Source organism: Ambystoma mexicanum, chromosome 5q, assembly GCF_040938575.1.
Source record: "Ambystoma mexicanum isolate Mex_15411 chromosome 5q, UKY_AmexF1_1, whole genome shotgun sequence".
Taxonomy (NCBI): Eukaryota; Metazoa; Chordata; class Amphibia; order Caudata; family Ambystomatidae; genus Ambystoma; species Ambystoma mexicanum.
Window position 1 is genome coordinate 521,024,795 of NC_090933.1, and position 21,840 is coordinate 521,046,634.

Consider the following 21,840-nt stretch of genomic DNA (forward strand, 5'->3'; position numbering starts at 1 on the left):
ATAAATTAGCACAGTTTGTATTGTTTACTTCATTTTAGTGGCTTGTAAATTTGTTTCTCCTTATAATGGCCCTGTCACAAACAAATCAGACAAGCAAGTACTGGTTGAAAGCTTGGATCTTGTATTCCAGGTTTCAAACAAATAGGGGGGAAGGGCCTTAATCTGCAAAAACGATTTCTCTTCATAGCTATACATAAAATTAAGTAACTAAATGTATTAGGGATCCGCCTCCCTGCGAACCTTTTATCGTATAACTCAGGCAAGTCTCTTTCAGGATCGTTTCTTCATGAGAATGCCAAATCCGTGCGTCATGGGGCTCGCCAGGCTTCCCAGGACCCCAGGTATATTGTCCTCCCAGCAGTAGCGCCTCCCCGATTGCACCTTACCTTCTGCTTGAGTGTAACAAAACTTTTTTTTAAAAGTACAGGTCAATGTACTACTCTGTTCCTTTCCTTCTCCAAAAGAAAAGGCTCTAGCAATGGATAGCCTCTTTCTTTGGGTCTCCGCCCTCTGCATCACAGTGTCTCTTTAGCCTACCTCCTGTTGGTCCGATGATATCCTGCTTTCCACTTAGGCCTCTTCTTGCGGCCTTTGGTTGGATACCACCTTCCAGCAAGCACTCCTGTTGAAGTTCCAAGCTCCGTCTCAGCGAGATCCAAAGGTGTAGTTAGCCAGGAGGGTCTCCAGGTGCCAGGACAGCTGTTATGGTTTGCCCCTTTATCAGGGGCCTGGTCATGTCACCCAAGCCTGTTTCAAAAACAAGGCACATTAACATAGCTTTAGGCAGATTCAGACAGCTACCCTACTTGGCTAGACTGTTATCTGATCACTCCCCATTAAGCTAGAATTGAAATTAAGGGGGAGAAACCACAGCTTCCATCGTGGAGCAGATATTTTGGCATATTTGCATATGTCGAAGATTAATGAGGGCACAACAATGTTGAGAGTAACTGAGTGGGAAGTATTCACGTAGATATAAGTGGTTATTGTATTTCAAAGGTTGTGGGAGTGATGGGAAGGCTCCAAACGAAGCTGAGAATATTCGAGAACGAGATACACATGGTAGGTAGAAGTGGAGGGCATAACCGGATGTATGTTGAAAAGAAAGTGAGCAAACTAAACAACATGTTGAAATATTGGAGACGCGGCAGAGCTTTATGTCCAAGACATGGAAGTAAAACAACATGATGAAAATAGGTCAAGCTAGGATGGTTAGTAAAAATTCAAGAATGCAGGAAGAGTATAACTAATATTAGAGATGATTCTGGCGGTATCATGCATATGCAAAAGTAGATCAATAAAACATTTCAAAGTTACTACCAAAAACTATATACACAGCAAACGCGAGCTTCGGAGTCTATGATATGGAAAGTGATGATAGAAGAGACTCTTAACTAAAATAGCTGAGGAACATTAAGACAGATTGAATGCCCCAGTTACAGAAGTCAGAGATCAGAAAGGCCATCTGGGAAAAAAGTCAAAGGCAAATCACAAGATGGAGAAGGGATGCAGAGTGAGTTTGATAGTGTTTTTCATGATGCATTACCCTTCAAGCTGCTGGCGGTATATGAAGAATCATACAAGCTCTAGGTTCCCTCCCTCCAGTCAATGGGACAGGCCACACTCTCTATGTTTTAGATGCCAGGGAAGGACCTGCTATTTTGTGGCTCCTACAGACTGTTGTCACTTCTCAAAGTGGTTTTTAAAATACTCATCAAACAAGAGGTGCTTAGATTGCAACTGTGCACACCAGAGCTGATATATGAAGACCAATGTGGATTTATCCCAGGTCAAAACACATATAGCAACCTTATAAGAGTGACAAATGATACAGGCCCAGTAAAAATTAGTAGTGAATGTATTGCATCACTGGGCGCGCGAAAAGCTTTTGACTCAGTGAAATAGTAATTTCTGGTCCATGCCATGGCGATAATGAATATTGGTACAGAGTATTTCAAATGGGTTAGATTGTTATACAGACTCCCTAGAGTAAGAATGTGGATCGCAGTATCAGAAATATGGGATATTCAGGGTGGGTGGGAGAGGGGTGCCTCTTGTCACCCGTCTTCTTTGCCATATTCATGGAAGCTGTGGCCAATCTGCTGAGGAGTGAGCTAGCGGGACGGCATATTAAAGTGGGACTTAAGTAGCATATGGTAGCCTTAAATGCAGACGATCTCCTGATATTTTTTTCCGATCTGTCTAGAAGTGTCCCAAAACTGATAATGGAGAAATTTGGGAGATGCATGGGCATACATACACATTGGAGGAAATCCTGCCTGTTTTCGTTGGACACATTGAGCCAGAGGAGGAATAAACCCAGAGCCCCTTGATGGGCAGCTACATCATCATCATCATCATCCACCTATCTGGGTATACATATCTATCATGATGTCGAGAGCCAATTTAGGGAGAATATGGGAAAGACAGTGGATAGCTTGAATAGATCATGGCTGTTTTAGTCGAAACTGTCATGGATGATGGGTCACGTTGCTCTCACTAAAATGCATGTCCTCCCGCAACTACTTTATATGTTTGCAGGAGAGTCGTTGTGAATCCTGGTGGATACCTTCATTAAAATTAATTCACTACTGAGTGGGCTTATTTTGGGAAGTGGCAGATGTAAGGTGGTCCAGCATACGCTGTATCGAGATTGTGATGAAGGAAGGGTTAATGTACCAAATATGCAAAATTACTTTTCTGCCATACAGTTGCAGTTTGTGACGCAATGGCTAGTACCTGAAAGCAATGAAGAGAAGATCTTAAGATGGTGATAATATTGAGATTGGGGAGCAGTACCCGATGAAGAAGACAGACCAGTTTCGTCCTGGTGTTCCTTATCTAGTGCAATTGGTCAGGAATGTTTGGCGCAATGTGTTTCAAAATTAGTGATTGATAGCCTATGCTAAGGACTGCCCACTATGATGATTACTGCAATTTGACACATCTATGAAGGAAGTTGATCTAAGGCCTGATAGAGATGGGAGATTTGTGATGGCTGGGGGTCTATATTGCACGGGCACCTTATTTACATTTAAGGAAATGTACAATGTGAAGTTGGGTAGCTTCCTACAGTTTGCATGGTTGATTAAGGCAGCTTGTGAAACATGGATATCCATTCTGGATAAACCGAGGGTTTCAAAGGCACTGAAAATTATATTAAACATTGGCTTGATTAAAGGCGGTTTATCAAGAGTATATAGAGTCTTAAAAGAAGATGGGAATTTCCCCTGATGTCCATGGTAGAAATAAATGGGAAACTGATTTGCACCAAAGACTTTAGTCATGAAAATGGAGGGAAGTTTGTAGGGATGGGAAGACCATATCATGTAATACGTGGCTGAACCAGATCCAATTTAACATATTACACAGAACATATATAACTTCATGCATATGGCGAAAGATTCAGCAGAACATCACAGGGGAATGTCCAAAATGTAATGCCAGAGATGCTAATTTATACCATATGTTCTGCTCCTGTTCAAATGTTAGCCACATTTGTGTGGATGTAGTATAGAGTTGGAAAGAGGCCACAGGTATGGTTTGGAGGACCTAGATAAAGCTGAGGTGTGCTTACTGGGACTTAGTCAAAATGGATGAAAGAGGGGCTGGTGCATAGACTCCTTCAATTGGGATTGGTAGTGGCAAAACAGCTGATAAAACAAGTGACGGGAATCTGGTTATGCCCCCACTGAACACGTATGATATGCAGAGATTAAGTGTTTGGCTTAAATTGAGGAAAATGGGGATAGTATCCTGATATGGGCAAGTATGACACAAAAACCAAGCCTGCCTCCAGACACGAGCCCACCATGATTGGCTGACCCGTACCCTTAAATAATTTATAAATATAGATCATTAACCACTGAGAAAACTTGTTTGACCAATTCCACTACTACTATTATGCTCTCTAATCTGCATTCCATCATTAATGTAATGTGATGTAAAGTGGTCTTATAGTGCCCTTCTGCCAAATGTTGGCCTTGGTGCGCATGGCTTGCTAAGAAAGGAAGGCAGGGTGTTTTAGTGGGAAAGAAGATGGATGCAGGTCAAAAGTACATGTGACCCATCTGCCAATGTGTAAATGTCTGTTGTTTGTGTTGACCAATCCAAGCCTCCCAAGGCTTGGCGGGGGACTATTCCGTATTCTAAATCGACTAGTTGAATTTAAAGTGTGGTAAGGTACTGCTGCAGGGACTACCAAAACAGACTCAAGGTCCCCTCACGAGTCAGACTCTGAAGCGTTCATTAAAGGGTTTGTGGTCTGTCCACTGCGCACAACCCATCAAATGTCCTCTTAGAACCAAATGTATACAACTTCTGATTAATATACTCTACAAATTACTAATTAACCCCTACTGAGTATTGCTCAAATATTATCTCAAATAAATGGTTATTCTTGATTCAATATTTGTATTCCATTCTGATGATTTTCATGCTCCCGCCAACATGTGTTTCGACCTTACAATACACAGGTCTTCACCAGAGCTGGTAAATCACCTTCTATTACGTCACATCAATATATCAAACAATTAACACATTACATTAGTCATCAAAGAAAATAACAATATTAAATTGAAGAAAACAAGTGTATATCTGAATATTAAATACCGACCAGGTCATGTACCATGGGTCCTTCCACATCAGGGGGAGGCAAAAATTAAAACAAAGTATATAAAAAATACATAAGGATATTTCACATTGAACCTTTTTCATCTTACATTATCTTCTTCCCAGGGTAAATGCCATACACCTATCCTTACATACATTGTGAGTAGATTCCTCTTAAACTGTACACTTAATTAAGTTTGTGAGTTCAAAAAGTTCTCCTGCGGTGCATCAGTGTGTCCACCATCTTCAATGCCATTAGTACTACCTTTTCCTTGGTCAATTTATCACCATCCTTTCACTATCTAATCCGAGTCCCAGGTGTAGGTGAGACAGAAATTTGATGGTTTGTGCGCAGTGGACAGACCACAAATCCTTTAATGTCTTTTATTTGTGGTTAGTAAGGACCAGGAAGGTTAGCTATATTGGCAGCCCGAGATTGTGGAGTACAATTATTGACAGGGTGATTGTTGATAGAAGGTGGATCGGGTCTGGATCTGTTAAATACATCAGAACCGGAGGTCATTTGAAGCAGAGTGGGAGTTACATTGATGCAAGATTTAAGTAGTGACAAGTTACTTGAGGGATGGAGGGGGGTATGGTTGCATGGAGTAGAGTGTGGGTGTTGTTGCTTCCTGGCATTGGTTGCAGATTTCACTGAGATTAAGGTGCAGACCAGTGTCACACAGCAGCGGCTTCATGAAGCAAAGTGCTTTCCCACAGAGGATAGTGCCAAGAGTTTCGATGATTACGTGCCATAAATTAGCTCAAGATTCTGGTGCAGAGTTTAGTCAGTTTCTATTATTTTTAATTGCTTTCAGAAGTGGGTGGTTGAAAAGCCAAGTCTTGAGCTGTTTGCCAAAAGACAGGTTGTTCACTTCCAGGCGGACAGGATTGGGTAGTGTGTTCCACTGTGTTTTGGCTAGAACTGAAATAGAGGATCCTTCTTACCATTTCCTGTTGAAGTTAGGGGCTAGTACTAGTGCAGCATTGCTGCACCGAAGTGTTCTGGAAGGAGTGTAGTGTTGAAACTTGTCTCTGGAGGAGGAAGGCTTGTCTCTGTGGTATGAACGATTTTGAAATTAACCCTTTTTTACGGGTATCTCTGTTAATACACAAGGGTCAGACAATGTTAAAATCAGTTCAACCCTCCCCCGTAAAGATCAATGAGCCCAACATAACTGACCCATGTTCTGTGTGCATTAGAGAGCAGGCAAAAGCAGATACATTTCTGCCTTTTTGGTTTTTAAGATTATTCTGTAGAGAACAAAAACATATATGTCTTGTTTTTTAAAGTTTCTGAAGTCACATTCTTAGAGCAGTATCCCATATTGTGCAAGAGCTGAAGGCCTTGAAACTATATTGAAGCACATTTTGCATGTTGCTAGTTATCACCCATTCTTATTAAAAAAGGAAGATTGGGACAATTGACAATTTTCAGTGATATCTATTGCACTTATTTTCTCAGGCTTCTATTTGAAAAAGGTCATAAATAATGGAGTGAGTGAATACATTTCTAAAATGCTTTTGTAAACTAATTGTAAGGTAGGGGAACATAGAGTAGAATTTGTATGGGAAGAGAGTGGAGGAATGCAATGAGGTTTGTGTAGAGGTTCTGCTAGGCAGTATCTAGGATAGACAATAGAGCAGAGAGGTATTCCTTATAGTGGCAAGGGGTATTTTTATGTGGAACTTGCACCAGCGGCGTAGATTATTCCACATCGTTCTTTTCATTTGATGAATTGTAGAGTTAATCCAGGTTTTTTTAAGAGAGGGGTGAAAGTTCAAACTTAGATACTGCTGTTGGCAGAGGAGCCGACTGCAAGTCGAGGAAGGGTTGTTCAATGGAGGAGGCATGCTGTGGGAGACATGGCAAGGAGAGAGGACCTAACCGTGCCTATGCAGGGACTCGGTGATTATAGGGTTACATTTGTATTTCATCGCATGCAAGAGAGGTTGGAATGGTCAGATGGAGAGGCCTCCATAGATAGGACAAAGAGGACAGGTGGACAAGCTGAGGATAAGGACCAAAGCATCATGCGTTGCACAATCGTGTCATTAGGTTGTGGACAGTAGCCAGAGAGGATACAGTCAAAATCCAGCATATGGACATTGGAGATTTTAAAGGGGTGATAGTCTCTCATGACAACAATGGTTGTCTCATTGGATACAGAATAAAGAATATGGTCCAGGTCGGGGTGGAAGGAGGTAGTGGGGCTTCAATGCCTATATATGAAGAGACTCCTACTGGGGTGCAGGCAAGAAGTGAATGCCTATGTGTTCAATGGAGAGGGGATAACATCAGATGGATGAAAGGGATGGAGAGACTAGATTTGCTGATCATGAAGCCAACCCCTCTGTCTTTATTGGTCATTTGAAAAGTTGGCAGAATCTGTGTGGAGAGCAGAGAGCGGCGGTTTCTTGTGGCTTGATCCAGAAGAAAGCCTGCCAGAGACATGCTTCAGAACCTCCAGCCAGGTTGAGACAGCAGAGTGGATCAGTGGATAAAGACTGTGTGAAAGTGTACCGACTGGGACAGAGTTCCCAGACTGTGTGCGAGCGCATCTTGGGTCAAAGGACACAAAGAGGATGAAAAGGCACAGACTGAGAGATCACACAATGTAATCGTGGGCACAGAGTGGGTCAGAGAGCATAGCTTGAAGGAGGTCAAAGTACAAGTGGTCAGTGACTGAGTTAGAAGACACAGATTGGGGCAAACCTGCATTTACCAAACAGTGGAACCTGAAATACTAAATTCAGGCCGCACAAGTCTTTTCTTGTTTTTTCTCTTTCTTTGTTTATTTATTATTCACATTTATCTGCTCATTTACTGTTTGCATTTATCTGCTCGCAAGATTTGGGTTTCTTTAAAGAAATGTTCCGTTTTTGTTCTCAAACCTTTCAAAATCTGATACATGTTTTTTAAGCCTTTTCTATGTGGATTGAGTTAAAGTTTCTTTCAAATCTATTTCTGTTTTACAATTTTTCATCATTCATGATTGTGTTTTCAATCCTAAACATGTCTTTCTTTAAAGTGCAGCTTTGTAATGTGCACAAAACAATAAACTGCTTTAACAATAAGGAATGTTTTCAGTAAACATAGTGGCACAAAATAATTGTGATATCCGCTATTTAGGATACACAAAAAATCAAGTCAATTGAATTTATCACAACATTTTTTACATTAGCATAGTGGATACTGTTGGTTTAAAAAAATATGTATACCTTTCACAAGTCCCAATCCACTCTATGCTTCAAGGGACTACCCCGATCTTATCCTTTATGTATGAAAAACAGATTGGGGAAATGGCACAGAAAGGGTAAAATGGCATTGATCAGTGACGTAACGCATGATGACCGGGCCCCACTGCAGAGAACAGAGGGGTTGTGGAGATTGCAGCAAACTAGAGGCATACAAAGAGCCTGGCAGTAGTGGAAGGGCCTGAATAGTGGAGGCTCTTTTGCAACAAAGGAGTTGCAGGATAACATGTTACTTCCTTACATCGGCTTAGGACCGACAGAGTACAAGGATTTAGAGGCCACAGACTGAGTGAAAGCCAATTCTGAATGGAAGCCGAATGGGCGAGAGAAAGAGTGTGGAGGAGGCAGAGATTATATCCCTCGATAAGATCTCAGGTTATGATTCACAATTACTTTTAATTTTTACCATTACCAATTGTGTAACACTCACCTAACTTGCCCTCCAACAGATCTAGCTAAACCCTTGTGAGATGGCTAACCCTAGGTTGCGCAGATGGGCCGCTTATCTAGGTTGAGGGGATAGTTCAAGAGACTAGCCGAGCCGCTATTCTATTGCAATCACAATATCTTCTAAAAGACACATTTTCAAAAAAATGTGTCATCTGCTTAGCAAATGACATTTTTCACTTTATTCTTTTTCTTTGCTTCGCATTTAAGAACAGTAAAATATCATAAGTACATGAGTCTGTTTCAATTGGCTAAAGAACCGACTTTTGTCCGTGTACCAACTCAACATTACTAGATGGTATTCTTATTCTTGTGTAAAGGAGGTCTCTGTCCTGGTGAGGTCCCACTTGACTTGACTGTGCCTCAAAGGGGCTCCCCCAGGGAGAGAAGGGACAAATTCCCTTGATTCACCACAGCAGATAAAGGAGCACTGGAGGAATAAGGTAAAGCAAGTTGCCCATGACTACCGAATGTGGTCAAATTTTGGAGTTTGGCATCAATCCCAGGTTACCCATGACCACATTGGCCAATTTACTCAGTAACCCACATATCTTCCATAGGAGGCCTAATGAGAAAACTGAGCATTTAGCAACAGGTCATTATGATGCAACCTGATGATGCAGCTTCCTTTCCATACAGTTCAATCATACTCTGCCTAAAAGCATGACCTGCTGTGGGTAGTGCCCAGTGGAACTCTTCTTAGCACACTATTGATGGGTTATTTGAGTTTTAGTGCATAGACCGGTTCATTCAAACCATACAGTGCGTGAAATGTAGTTAAACGGTATTGCATTCCTTATTCTAGTACATAAAGCAGCTCTGTTTCTACCATGATGCAGGCCTAATTCTTTAATTGTATTTTATGTATTTGTTTGTAATACATTTGTACTAGCATTTAGCATTTTCCTCAGTGTTGCCAATTTTAGCTGATATTGGAACTAGGGCACAAAGCGGTGAGACGATTTTCCCAGAATTGGAAAATATGGTCATATGAGGAAAGTGATTAGGCTGAGCAATGGCACTCTTGACACAAATTATTTATGGTGGAACAAATAACTTGTAGTCAGACCTGATTTTTAACGAGTCTACCCCAAGCTTTAGCAGAAATGTTCCAAGAGGAATCAGAACAAAAGAGTTCACAAATCCTACTGTAAAATGATCAAACCTAGTCTAGTACAACACAACAAGAGATTGTTCCGGGAACTCTATTATAGAAAATTCACAGTCTGGATCCTTCAACCAAGTTTAGGCTTCTCAATTTCCCTATCTCCCAAGTTTCTACTCAGCCTTTCAGCATTCCCTTGAGATCTCTGCCAGACCTGGGTTCTCAGTATTCACTTCAAGTCTCCCCCAGACCTTGAGATTCTAAGCATTGTCTTCAGATCTCTCCCACACTTTGGGGTTCTTTGCATTCACTTCTGGTCTCTTCTAGACCTTCAATTTCTCCAGGACAATGGGTATTTCCTACCCAATCATTCGCACCCTCCTGCCAGGAGTCTTTTTTCACTGGCTTTTCTTTATGCTTATGTTTCCACTTTCTCACCAAAATCCATGTTGGTGCATGCTTTGTCCTTTCTTTGACAGTGTTTCCACTGGATTAGGCTCAACAAGCTAACTGTGTTTTCCCAGAAGGCGGCCTCTATGTATTCAGGGAATCGGATTCAGCAAGTCTGCCTAGTTCCAGGATTCAACCTGTTGTGTCATTTCTCAGCTCTCTTCATAGTCCAGTGCTGGTGAGTAATTATACAACGTAGTTTAGGATTAGCTCCCTCCCTCAGCTAATTGTGTCAGTTCTTGTGATCAGTGGAAATTCATTTGAAATGGCATACACCTTGTTATGTTGGCATCATTAGGCTTTTCACATTGGTGATGAAATAATTATTCCCAATTTGTTTCTGCTGTTAGCTAAGAGGCTTTATCTCAGCTTGGGACTTTCAGTGCCATTTTGGAATCACTGATGCTCTGACTCATAATGTTCTGTGGTGTCCCGCGTGCTTCCTCAAGTGAGATTAACGTTCCTCTCTGTTTGAGAGTGATTCTCGTGTGGCTACAATTTCTGTTCCTGCCAGCATGTTTGTGTGCAGACCCTTATCACCAGCCTTCCCTATGGGAGATGAAGTGAGCGTGTTGGGAGGAAAGGAGAGAGATGAGATGAGGGAAGGAAGGGACCGGAAGATAGGTGATTACAGGTTTTGATAAATTCAACATGAGAGTGGTGTGCCATCCAAAGACATATAGCTGTCGGGCAATCAGTGATTTCGGAGGAAGGTTCTGTGGAGAAGGAGGAGAAAACAATCTGAGTATAGTTGGTGAAGAGATGTTAAGAGAAGCCAACAAGATGAACTTGTCCAATAAAACGGTATATACAGTAAATAGTAGGAGGCGGAGGACAGATCCTTGAGGGACACATATGAGAAGAGGGGTTCCTGCAGATGCCCCTCCATTCCATGATATGGAGACCAATCGGCTCCCCAGATAGGAGTCTATCATAGTGAGGATTGTGCCTTGGAAGCCAAGGAAAGAGATAGTAAAGAGGAGGGATGCATTGTTGATAGTGTCATAGGCTGCAAATACATCAAGAATGGTTTGGATGGATAACAATTTGAAGTGGTGGACAGTTGTGAGAAAGTTAGATACATGGTTGATGGAAATAATTACCTATGTTTTGGGCACCCGGACATATCACAATAGTGGGAAAATACAGAGTATCCAACCATATGATGTAATATTTGGCAAATGATGGGAGAACCTAGGCAAAAGAAGGAAATGTTTGGCAGATCATCAGAGAAGTTGCCAGTGTAATGACAGAGCCTGTTTTTATTGTGATTTTATTGTGATATGATGACATAATGTACTTAGTGATTTTAATACCTACTATATGATATGATAACCTGAGCATACAATGGCAGTTCTTTGCAATTACTGGTAGTAGGTGTGCATATGACGGCAGTAGTGAGTACATGTCAATGCTTAATTATATGATCGCAATACCTGCCTAATGATGTGTATGCTGTGAGAAACCACAAGTTGTCTCACCCACTAGTCCCCTTGGATCTGTCATCCAGGTGGCCAGGACACAGCCATCGCTTTTGGATCCAGTTCTTGGGGGTGGACCAGTACGGAAAGATCACCTGGGTGAGGGATCTTCGGGAGTGGGACACCAGATGGTGAGACGCGGCATCCCCTTCCTTGTAACACCTTTACCCCATCTTACCAGGTAGGATATTTAAGAACTCTACCCCCCCAAACACCCTTTACAACACAAAGACTTTCTTACGGACAGATCGCTGTGAGAGAAACAGACTAACACCTGAGCCGTATACCTGACTTGTCCCAATACAATGGTCAGGCGAAGTCAGGCAATTATTGGCCATCACACCTGACTTCCATTACACTTCCCCACACAGATAAAAGGCGGAGCACAAGAGCAGACTCTGAGTGAGGCAAAGCATATGTGGAAACAGCAGTTTCGAGATGCCAGCTAAGCAAGAGAGGAAAGATGGCAAAACCGAAGGGGATCGCAAGGAGGGAAATTCCCTTGACCATTTCGGCAAGGAACCGTTACTTTCTTGAGACCTCGAGAATAGAAACATAAGACCAGGAAACCAGGCTGAAGAATCCTGCATTGTGTCTCGGAGATACCCGGGGCCCTCTCGTGTCAATAATCAAGGCAGGGAGAATCGCCAGCCGCGGTGGTACCGTCCTTGGCTCCAAGAACAAAGCAGCATCAGTGAATCTACACATCCGATGAGATGGGGAGGCTGATACAAGACCGGTCTGTGTTGAAGCTAAGATTGCAAACAGCAACATTGTATGGCGAGCGCTGGAACGAACATTGTTAAAGTGTTGTGATAAGAGACACAAGTGAAATTGAACTGCTGATGAGTGATTGAACTTTAAAACAAGCTACAATACCTTTGATAGAGTGGTCTGGCACTGTGTGAGTGCTCAATCGAAGGTCTCTGTAAGGTATCAAGCTGAGAAGTAACAAAAGTACACACATTTGGTCTGAGCCCGGCAGAGGGAGACTAATTGAAGGTTTTGTGTTAAGGTGGGTTTGAGCCTGGTGGAGGGGGACCCGGGGTGAAAAGTAAATCACCCGAGAAGTTGTATAAGTGAAAATCCTGAGAAGAAAGGAACTTTAATGTTTTGTTGTGTTGTATCAGGTACTCTGAAATAGGAGACTTTGAAAGGGAAAGAGACTTTGGCACAGAAGGCACTGAGATGGAAGTTTTGAACTGCATCCTTGTGCTAGAGAAGCCAGAGAGTGTGCTAAACGCGAGTGTGACGCCTTGTCCCGTGCTGAAAACGTAGGGAAGGGTAGCCACTATTCTGACGTTTTGTTTCTTGAACACTTTTCTTTTGCATAACATTGTTTTCCACACTATTTGTATTTAGAAGTAAGGATTGGCAATAGGTGTATTAGAATAGGCCCTTTTATTTTGACAGACTTGACTAGGACTGTGTTATTTTTATTTGATGGTCGTAGGTTGCTCCCATCTTTAGATTAAGGATTAGATGGGAGTTTTTTCAAACCCAATTGAAGTTCAATAAACACCCTTGAACTGATCACTTGTGTCTGTCTTACTATTTGATACCATGCTTTCCTTACATAGCCCAGTCATATGAACTAGCTGGACATTTGGTAGCAATACCTGGCAATTGGTGTGAGTAACAGGCCACATGAGACCAACGTCTGACTAATTGATTGATTTTTTTAATTTATTGAACATTTATATTGTGCCTATACACAAGTGTTTCCAAGCACCACAAGACAAGATACGGGGGTGGGGGGACATGGGAAGGAAAGTAGAACAACAAAACAGTTATATTGGCCTTGTGACAATCGTATCATGAAAGTGCATGAGCAGGTTGTAAGTGCAGGGGTGGGGTGTATAGGACGAAGTGCAGGAGTGGGTTACTCAAAGGGCGGGTGTGGGCAAGTGCTGGGGGGGCAAGGCAGCAAGTGCCAGGAGAAAGAGAGGGGGATGAGAAGTTGAGTACGGTGGAGAGGAGGAACCAGGTTGGGCTAGTCCGGGAAAGGGAGCTTGAGGGCAAGTACTGGTAAGGAATGCTGGAGGGGACTGGTAGGGGGTGGTCAGGCCCCTGTATGACTCTGAAGGGACCAAGCCCCAGTCGCAGTGGCAGAGGGAAACATTAGCACAGAAGAGGGAGATGGAAGGAAGAGGAGAAAATGAAGGTCTTGCGAACTTTATGGAACTGAAGAAGATCCGGCTCAAGTCGGAGGGGGCCAGTAAGGCCGTTCCAGAGGGAGGAACCAGCCGAGGAGAGGGATCTACCTCCTACTCTCTGCTTGGAGAAACATTTGATCTGGAAGGAGTTGGAGCCAGAGGACCGAAGGACTCTGGTCGGGAGGTAAATTGTGAGAACCAGTGCATACCATGGCAATCGCTTTCCTATAACGTCAGTACCTTGGCATGTGATGGCGGTACTTGTAAAACAGCTGGCTAATTGTGTGAGTATCTGGGTGTATAATAACGCTATAAGCAAATAGACATCTACCTGGCCCCCAGCTGAGTGCCCAGCGAGGTCTGGATAAATGTTGTCCTCAATAAACGAAACTAACATAGCAAATGATGTCAGTCAAATGGAATGTGATGCTGAAAGCTAAAGTATCTGGACATATGATGGCAATTGATGACAATGCTGTGCATACCTTCTCATACGATGGCAAATACTACTTAATGATGTCTGTATTGGCCATAAGATTTGTGTATCTCCTGAGAGGATGGCAATGCATGGCAAATAATGGCTGTCTTAGGCATTAGAAGCCAAAAGCTGGCAAATGATGTGACTACCTAAACAAATGTTGGAAATACTTGGCAAAAGGTGTGATTGTCAAATAGTGAGAGTTCCTGAACATATGATGTCAATAGCTGGTACCATGCACAATATTTTTACTATATAAAAAACAAAATAATGCCTTTTCAATTATTGGTCTAAATGCGGAAAGGTTATCTTTTTAGAGAGAGACAAAGGAAGACAAACCACGCATGAAGATAATATCAACAGAATCACACAAGAAAGTGCCTATTTGAAAGTGATAAAAAGACATTTTAACTGAGTGTTCTAGCATTGCATCATCACTAATTTTACAAAAAAAAACAAAGGGGTTTAGGTGTAATTAACTGACGCAAAAGTGGCTTTATGCTGGACTATTTTCATTGGTTTAAAAAAATAAACTGGAGTGAACAGATTTACCCCCCCCCCCACATTTAGCTAGTCCATATTCTTCTGAATTTTGGAAGACTTCCAAAACCTAATTCTGTTTTATTGCAAATAGCGGCTTCTCCAAGGGAAGACGTTGGGGTTGGTTATCCCTCTTTAGTTTGTTCTTCCTTAGCTTGTGTTCTCATCTACTTGTATGACCGAGTTCCCAAAGCTCCTACACCCTTAGGCAGGTTGGCTCTCGGACCTCAACCGCAGTTAAGTCCTTGGGCACCACATTATTTATAATGCACTTTTTAATCTGCATGCTTTAGCAATATTTGTTTTTTTTCAATTTTATTTTAATATCTTTATTACTATTTCAAGTGAGACAGGTTACAAATCTCACAAATAAATTAACTGTTATTTCACTCATTTAAATGAATACAATCACAATACTGAACCGGTTATTTCATAGCGAGATGGGGTGTAGGTTCGGAAAGTTGAAGGGAGGAAATTGTGCGTTTAGGGGGACATGTAGTCACTGTAGTGGTCTTCACTTCACTTAACGTACATATCAAAAAAATCTTAAGCCTGCATGGGTTAGTTTTAAACCATCTATACCTATCACAATGAATTGTCTACCATACTGTCTTGCAGGTGTTTGCGCCACCCCAAATGTCCCTTTCCTCAGAGTGTATCAGCGAGTCGTTCTAGTGAGGCCAGCATGATCATCTCAGTCGTTCAGGTGGTGATAGAAATATTGTTGGTTTTCACTTAGTGCCGAAAAATGTTTTGCTCATCATAATGCTTCTCTTTGCCCATGCTTTGTGATGTATTGCCATCAAACACAGTTGGGCATGTTATATAGCATCATTGTTTTTTTCAGATTGAGGTCTGTGTCTAATCTTTCAGTCATAAACTGGGTGAAGGTTTTCCACCACTCTGCAATTCTACTAAAGCTGTGTAGCATGTGGCTAAGATCTGCCTTTCAGTTCCTATGGTTCCAACTTCTGTTGGCTGGTTGTCAGCCTACGTTTTTGGAGTTTAGCCATTGAACAGTACAGTCTTACCACTATACATTGTTGAGTGCACACCATAGCCAGACTCAGTCCTGTCTCCTTAACATTCATAAGCATACTAGGCCATTTTCCCTGTGGTATATTTGTATCTCGTTCTCTTTCCAACCCTACTTTGGTTTTGAATAGTCGCGCAACCTTCACTTCCCTTTGATTGAAAATGCAGAGATTTTGACTTCCAGCACTGAAGCCATTTCCTTCACCAATTTTACCAGTGACAGGTGATCCGGTGAGAACTGTAGTGTATGTTGGTGCAGGATCTTTTTCAACTTCAAATACCTTCCCCTCTCTTCCTTGAGTAAGCTGTATTTGGTGCTGCGATTTTGGAAGGACATCATCTCATCACTTTCATGACATGGGATCATGTGTCAAGGCATCCAGAATTCTGCAGAATCATCATGTTTCAGCAGAGGGCTTTTTCAAGATTAGTGAGCCATGGCATCAGAAGGGGCCGTCAACCAAGCGTTGTGCATACATTATCGTATAACCACTGCTTGTAAACTGTTGGATCAGAAAGTTAATCACCTGAGGACTTCCTGGAGGAATGGAGATTTGCAAAAAGGAGGCATCTTTATTGCTCTATATTCTCACCCAGCTTGGTTCATTGGTTTCCATCTCCCTGGGGAAGTATGCAAGTGTCAGGATTGTGTAGGTCTCTTGATATTCGCTGTTGTGGAAAAACAAACCTCCCAATGCCACCCTCGGTTTCATCTTTTCGAATGGTATAAGTGTGTTTTCTTTGACTGCCAAAACAAACCTCACCAGCTCCAGGATTGTATAAACGTGTGTCTTAATCTCTATAAACCGTGTTCCAAACAGTTAGAATGCTCTTGGGGGGCTATTATCTTTGCAATGTTATTCTTGCCAATATACTCAAGTTGAGTTTCAGCCATCGCTTGATGCACATCTCAATGACACCAGCTGATCTCAATGCAAAGGATGTTCAGTCTCTTCTGAAATAACACGATTTGCAAGAATATAACCTCTTTTCTCTCCATTTGTAGTTGGAAGATAGGATAAACTTGTTACTTTGTCTATATGTTGTATTGTGCACATATGTAAAGTTATCACAAGCTATACGCATACTATGAAATGAATAAATAAATACACTTGTTAATTCACCATCGGAGAGATGGACGTCATGTTAGGTTTTTGACCAGTTTATTTTGTTTTTCTGAAAAGGAATTGGATTATTTTACCAGATTGAATAGACAATTGAGGGTTTCATCATTAAACCAAACCAATAAAGCATTGTGATATTGTCTTTCATAAGACCTGTGACCTTTGTGGAAGGTCACAGACCCCCAGTCTAACAAAAGTAGTAAATTAGGAAAATAAGGATGTGATGAATAATTGAATGAATTATCATTTCAATTATAATTGTTGATTTATAATTATAATTGTTCTTTTATAACGTGCTTAATACCAGTGAGTGGTTTCTAAGCGCAGGATCAGGATTTGAACATTTGTTGCACTGTGTTGCCTTGCTTCCAAGACAAACGTGTCTCCCCTGAGATATCCTTCCTCGTCATGAATGGGATCACGACGTGGGAGGGGGCGAGGATCAGGAAGAACTTCCTTTGCAAAAAGAAGGAAGCGGGAGGAAGCTTTTTTTTTAACACCTTTGCATCGCAATGCCCTTTACGACCTATGGCCTTAGTGTATAATATTTTTCCTTAAATCCCAGGAGACTCTTGATTAGGACACCCACATTCTATTGGCATCAGTTAAGCCTGGTTGGCGCCATATTGGACTGTACAGATGCACTAATAGTGCTTCTCTGGACATTCGGCTGGTCCAAGGTCCCTGGGATAAGGCTGCCAACTCAGTGCCAAATTGAATCCGGCTGATATAAACTGATATGAAGAAAAAGACTGATAATCTGCAACGGAAATGGGAATAAGAGTGGAAGCCTGCATCCCTCTTTTGAGGAGGCAATCACTGCAACGGAAATGGGAATAAGAGTGGAAGCCTGCATCCCTCTTTTGAGGAGGCAATCACTGAAATTCTGGCATCAGTGCCATATTTTACCCACAACTGCTTAGTCAGGTGATGCATGGACACAATCATAAACAAGGGACTAATCCCTAGATACAATGAAATGATTTTACTAGATAAGGCAGGAATAGTAGACAAGAATGCCTGCTAAGTGCCTTACAACGCTGTGTGGTCAGTTGTCCGGAGTGCACAAAAGCAGCCCATTTGTGGATGTGGGTGGTGATTTAGTTGGTTGGGCACGGGTTAATGCTAGGTGGCGGCCTGCTTCTCTTGCAAGAGCAAGCTGTAATACACCTTTTTAACTCATCCCATAAGAGAAAATAAGACTATTCTGATAAGACTGGTTTACAACTTCAACCAACGGAGGAACAAAGGTGCTCATCAACATGTGGGCACTGAACGCCATCTTTCTTGTCCTGATGTCTACTCCCACAATGTTAGGGTACACAGACTTAGTTCGCTTTATATATACTTGCACAAGGAAAGAGACACACAGTTGCGTTGTTTTGGACTTTAGCCGTAAGGTTTAGAAAAGGCCACAAAATATCCACATATACCTTGTTATCGTTCTTTGTGCCTGTATCAGGGATGTGAAGGCTGAAAAATACCACAGTTTAATCCACGCTGCCACACAATTCTTCCATGCAGCATGCATGATCGCTAGAATAGTTATTTCATAGCAGTGGTGGTAGAGTTGATTCTGCGGAAGACATTATATCACTGGTAGTGATGTAGTAAGTTTAATAAGCGCCTAGATGCCTACGGGTGAGGTGCGCTCTATAAATGCAAAAATAAATAAAGGCTGTAGAACACCATAGATTGAACCTAATGGGGGTTCATAGTGACTGTTTCGACAGTCAAAGTTTCAAATGACAAAACGTTCGACAACAAAGCATCGAAAAAAAACTTAAGAATGCATTTTTTTTTATGGGGGGGTCCCCCCTCCAACCCCAGTTTTTTTTAAACCACTTTTTTTAACCATAAGAAACTAAACTAAACCCTTTAACACAAAAAATAATGCCTTCAAAAACATTTCGAAAGTTTTGTCATTCGAAACTATTTTTTCGAAACTATGACAGGACACCCCCAATGTGATCTGTTGCTTGGTAAGGCAGTTTATACATGTAGTTTAACATAAAAAATAAAATAAATAAATGCACATCCTCGTGGTTTTGAACATACCAGTGTGTGCGTGTTCAGTACAGAGTTGGGTTTCGTTTTTGATTCAAATGTACATTGCTTGTCTGACCCTTCTAAAATGTTAACTGTTTTGCATGTGCTTCAATAAAACGGTTAGGCGAGAAAATGGCCTTTGTCACAGCTTTGGAAAGCAGCCATCTATGTTTTAGACAAATAATATTTGAGAAAAGGTCTAACTTTTAGAGCAGGGCCGTTCTAGATGTCTCTGGCTGCAAAGAACAGTGATACCAAATTGCAAAGACTAATTGTTCATGTGTGCATTTCCTGTTGGCATCTGCACAAAACTGCAGTTGTTAAAAGTTAAATACAGGACTCAGGTGAGAGATGACAATGTATTTCCGGTTGCAGTGGGAGATTGACAGCCGGCTTCCTGCTTCATAGGTGGATGCCATGCCGGGGAATTTCCAGAGAAACTGGAAAATGCTGATTCATTGCAGGATGCCTTCAGCCAAGGAAGAGTTTACTGAGAGGTTGGAGAGTTCTTGGCTTGAGCGAGGCAGAAATGTTACTGTAATGTACTGTTTTATTTTTAGCAGAGACAGAAGAATGTGTTGTTGAGTTCGAAAGCCTAATGCGTTTAATATGACTCGAATTCTAACCGTTGTTTTCATTAGCACTGCAGCTATTTTTAGAATTTGAAAAATGTATTTTTTTTAATGTGAACATTGGGGTTTGTGAGTTTATTTGACCTAACGTGAAATATTGCGTGCTTGCATTAGTCTTGCCCATCCTGTCATTACTATGTTCAACCTATTTTGACACAATGAATCGCGCTTTGCAATGCAGCCTACCTGTGTGACTTGGATCAAAAGCAGACTGAAACCGCGTGCTTCGCTGTATCCCCACGCTCATTGAAATGCCCCTAAATGGGGAACCAGTAGTTTCCTACCCATCCACTTAAACCCTAACAAATCTGGCCAGGCTCAATTACTTCAAGATGCCCCCCCCCCCCTTTGACCTCTTGAAGGATTCCAAGCCAAACCCTTCCTCCTAGACCTCTTGATCACATTTTCATGAGCTCAGTGTCCTCTATCCAGCTTCCAGGCCCTGCCCAATTTCTGTGACCTCCCAGTCTTTGTTATCCTGGACCTATGACCTCGCCAACCTGCCCAGTTCAGGACAGTGCTCACATCTCCCGCTCCCCCATTCAAACAACCCTAATTTCCTCACAGAATGGTCTCCACTTCACAAAACAATGGGGGAGACATTCTACCCAACAACTGCCCTGTTCAAACTCTGAACATTAACATCTATGTAAAGCATTATTATTCCCTGTTTAACACTGCCGATGAACGCAGGATCAATCCCTTTCACAAACTCCACTGTTCCCATGTTCCATGGCGACCCTCCTCACCAGGGGCTAAACTGCTGTTATACCCTGGCACATGTACAAAGACACACGTGGTTCTTATGGCAAATCTGTTTACAATAACCGTGCCAAGCCGATACTGCAGTGGGGAATGAGCCCCATATAAAGCACTAAAGTTATTTTGAATCTAATATCCATAGTATGTTAGTCTTTCCTTCATCTGTGTTCTTGTTTTCTGTTTCATTGATTCCTTGTCTGAAGTTGTGGGGGACAATGAGCATTTTGATGGGGGAAGTTTCTGTTACTTAGTCTTTTTTTATTGATACTATTTCGTCCAAGGCGTTGGCGGCTCTATTGGGTCAGAAACTCGAGAGCCATGGAAGAATCTTCCATTGCCCTTGTTTGCAGTAGTACTGAGGCAAGGTTATCGGAGTTTAGGATACTTTTTCCCATGCTCCACAGTTTTAGTCCTCTTACTGGATTGCTGTACGATGGAGAGAAAACTCAAAGTAATGGTCCATGGAGGAAGATCCCAATAAATCACTCTACAGAGGAGTATGTGGCAGCTGATTGGCTGGGAGCAATACATCCCCACTTTGTTGGGAATTGGGAATTACTAGCATGAGGAACTAGGCCGTACAGACTCTTTTCTCCCCTGTGATCATAGGATTAATTCTGGTGGTCGAATTTTATGATCCTATAATACATAGAAGCCCTTTAGATCATTCTGGCACGAGGTTCACATGGCCCTGTTGCTGAGGAATGTAACCACTTATTTAAACAAAATGCCCTGGGCTCAATTGGATTTCGAAGGGATTGTGGTACGCTGCAAGGATATGGTATCAGAGAGAGGCTCTTAGAATTTATTGTATTATCTATCAATAATTATAGCACCTTTTTGTTTTGAAATTGCCTGGAAAGGCGGGTAGTGAAAGAGAAGCGGTGGGATTGAGCCCACATAATTCTAAACATTCCCTGGCAGCTAGTTTTCTTCCGGATGTCATGAGATTTAATCTGATAGGTGCATCACATGATGCAACAGAAATTTAAAGCCTGTTGAGTATTTTGTGTGAAGACTATTATGACTTTGTGCTGGGAGTCGTTGAGTCCAGGACTCCAGTACCACCAATGTCTCGGTACCCGTTGGCAAAACAAGATCAGGTTATGAACACGGACGCTCTTCTCCTAGACTGAGCCAGTCCTGGTACTAGAACTCTCTGGTGATATCATTACGCATTGTCTGATTAGCTTTACCAGGTGTGGGGTAGTACTCATGATCAGAACAAGTAGCATTTGGTGACTGGTATAGGCAGTGATTAGTTACCTGCATGCATTTGATGGCTCCCAATTCCTTCCTTCTGGCACTACCTACGCAACCACACACATCACATAATGTGCCAGTGGCAGATCGCAAGAAAGGCTCTCAAGAAGTCCTGTTTTCTCTCTGTATTTGCCACATCTGTTGCCGCTCCCTTAGCCCCATAGCAACTTTCTGTTTACAATTGAGGGGACTAGGAAGGGACAAGGAGTGGGAACTCTTCCCAGCCTCTCTGCATCACCAACAAGACGTAGACCTGGTGTGGGTTCAAAGAGAAGAGATTAGAGGAGAAGCAGCACTGCTTTGTTCCCCCATTCCTGTGCATGGCTCCGCGTGGCCTTTCCATCAACAATCGATCGAGGCACTGGGGAGAGGAGTTCATCCTCTCTGTTCCCAGTTGAGGGAGCCTTCGCGTTATGATGCAGTAGGATCTGGCAACCTGCCTTCCCAGC

General features: G+C 42.2%; 1 protein-coding gene and 1 long non-coding RNA gene across 3 annotated transcripts in view; one reads left to right on the forward strand and one right to left on the reverse strand.

Annotated features, from left to right (window-relative positions):
* The window catches only part of SPIDR (scaffold protein involved in DNA repair), a 3,076,965-nt gene that overhangs the window by 1,662,640 nt on the left and 1,392,485 nt on the right, over nt 1-21,840 (forward strand). The window lies entirely within an intron of this gene.
* LOC138497497 (uncharacterized) overlaps nt 1-21,840 on the reverse strand; it is a 99,853-nt gene that overhangs the window by 2,007 nt on the left and 76,006 nt on the right. Inside the window, exon 3 of the long non-coding RNA XR_011278600.1 lies at nt 538-747. This is a non-coding gene — a long non-coding RNA (uncharacterized lncRNA). The remainder of the gene's footprint in view (nt 1-537; nt 748-21,840) is intronic.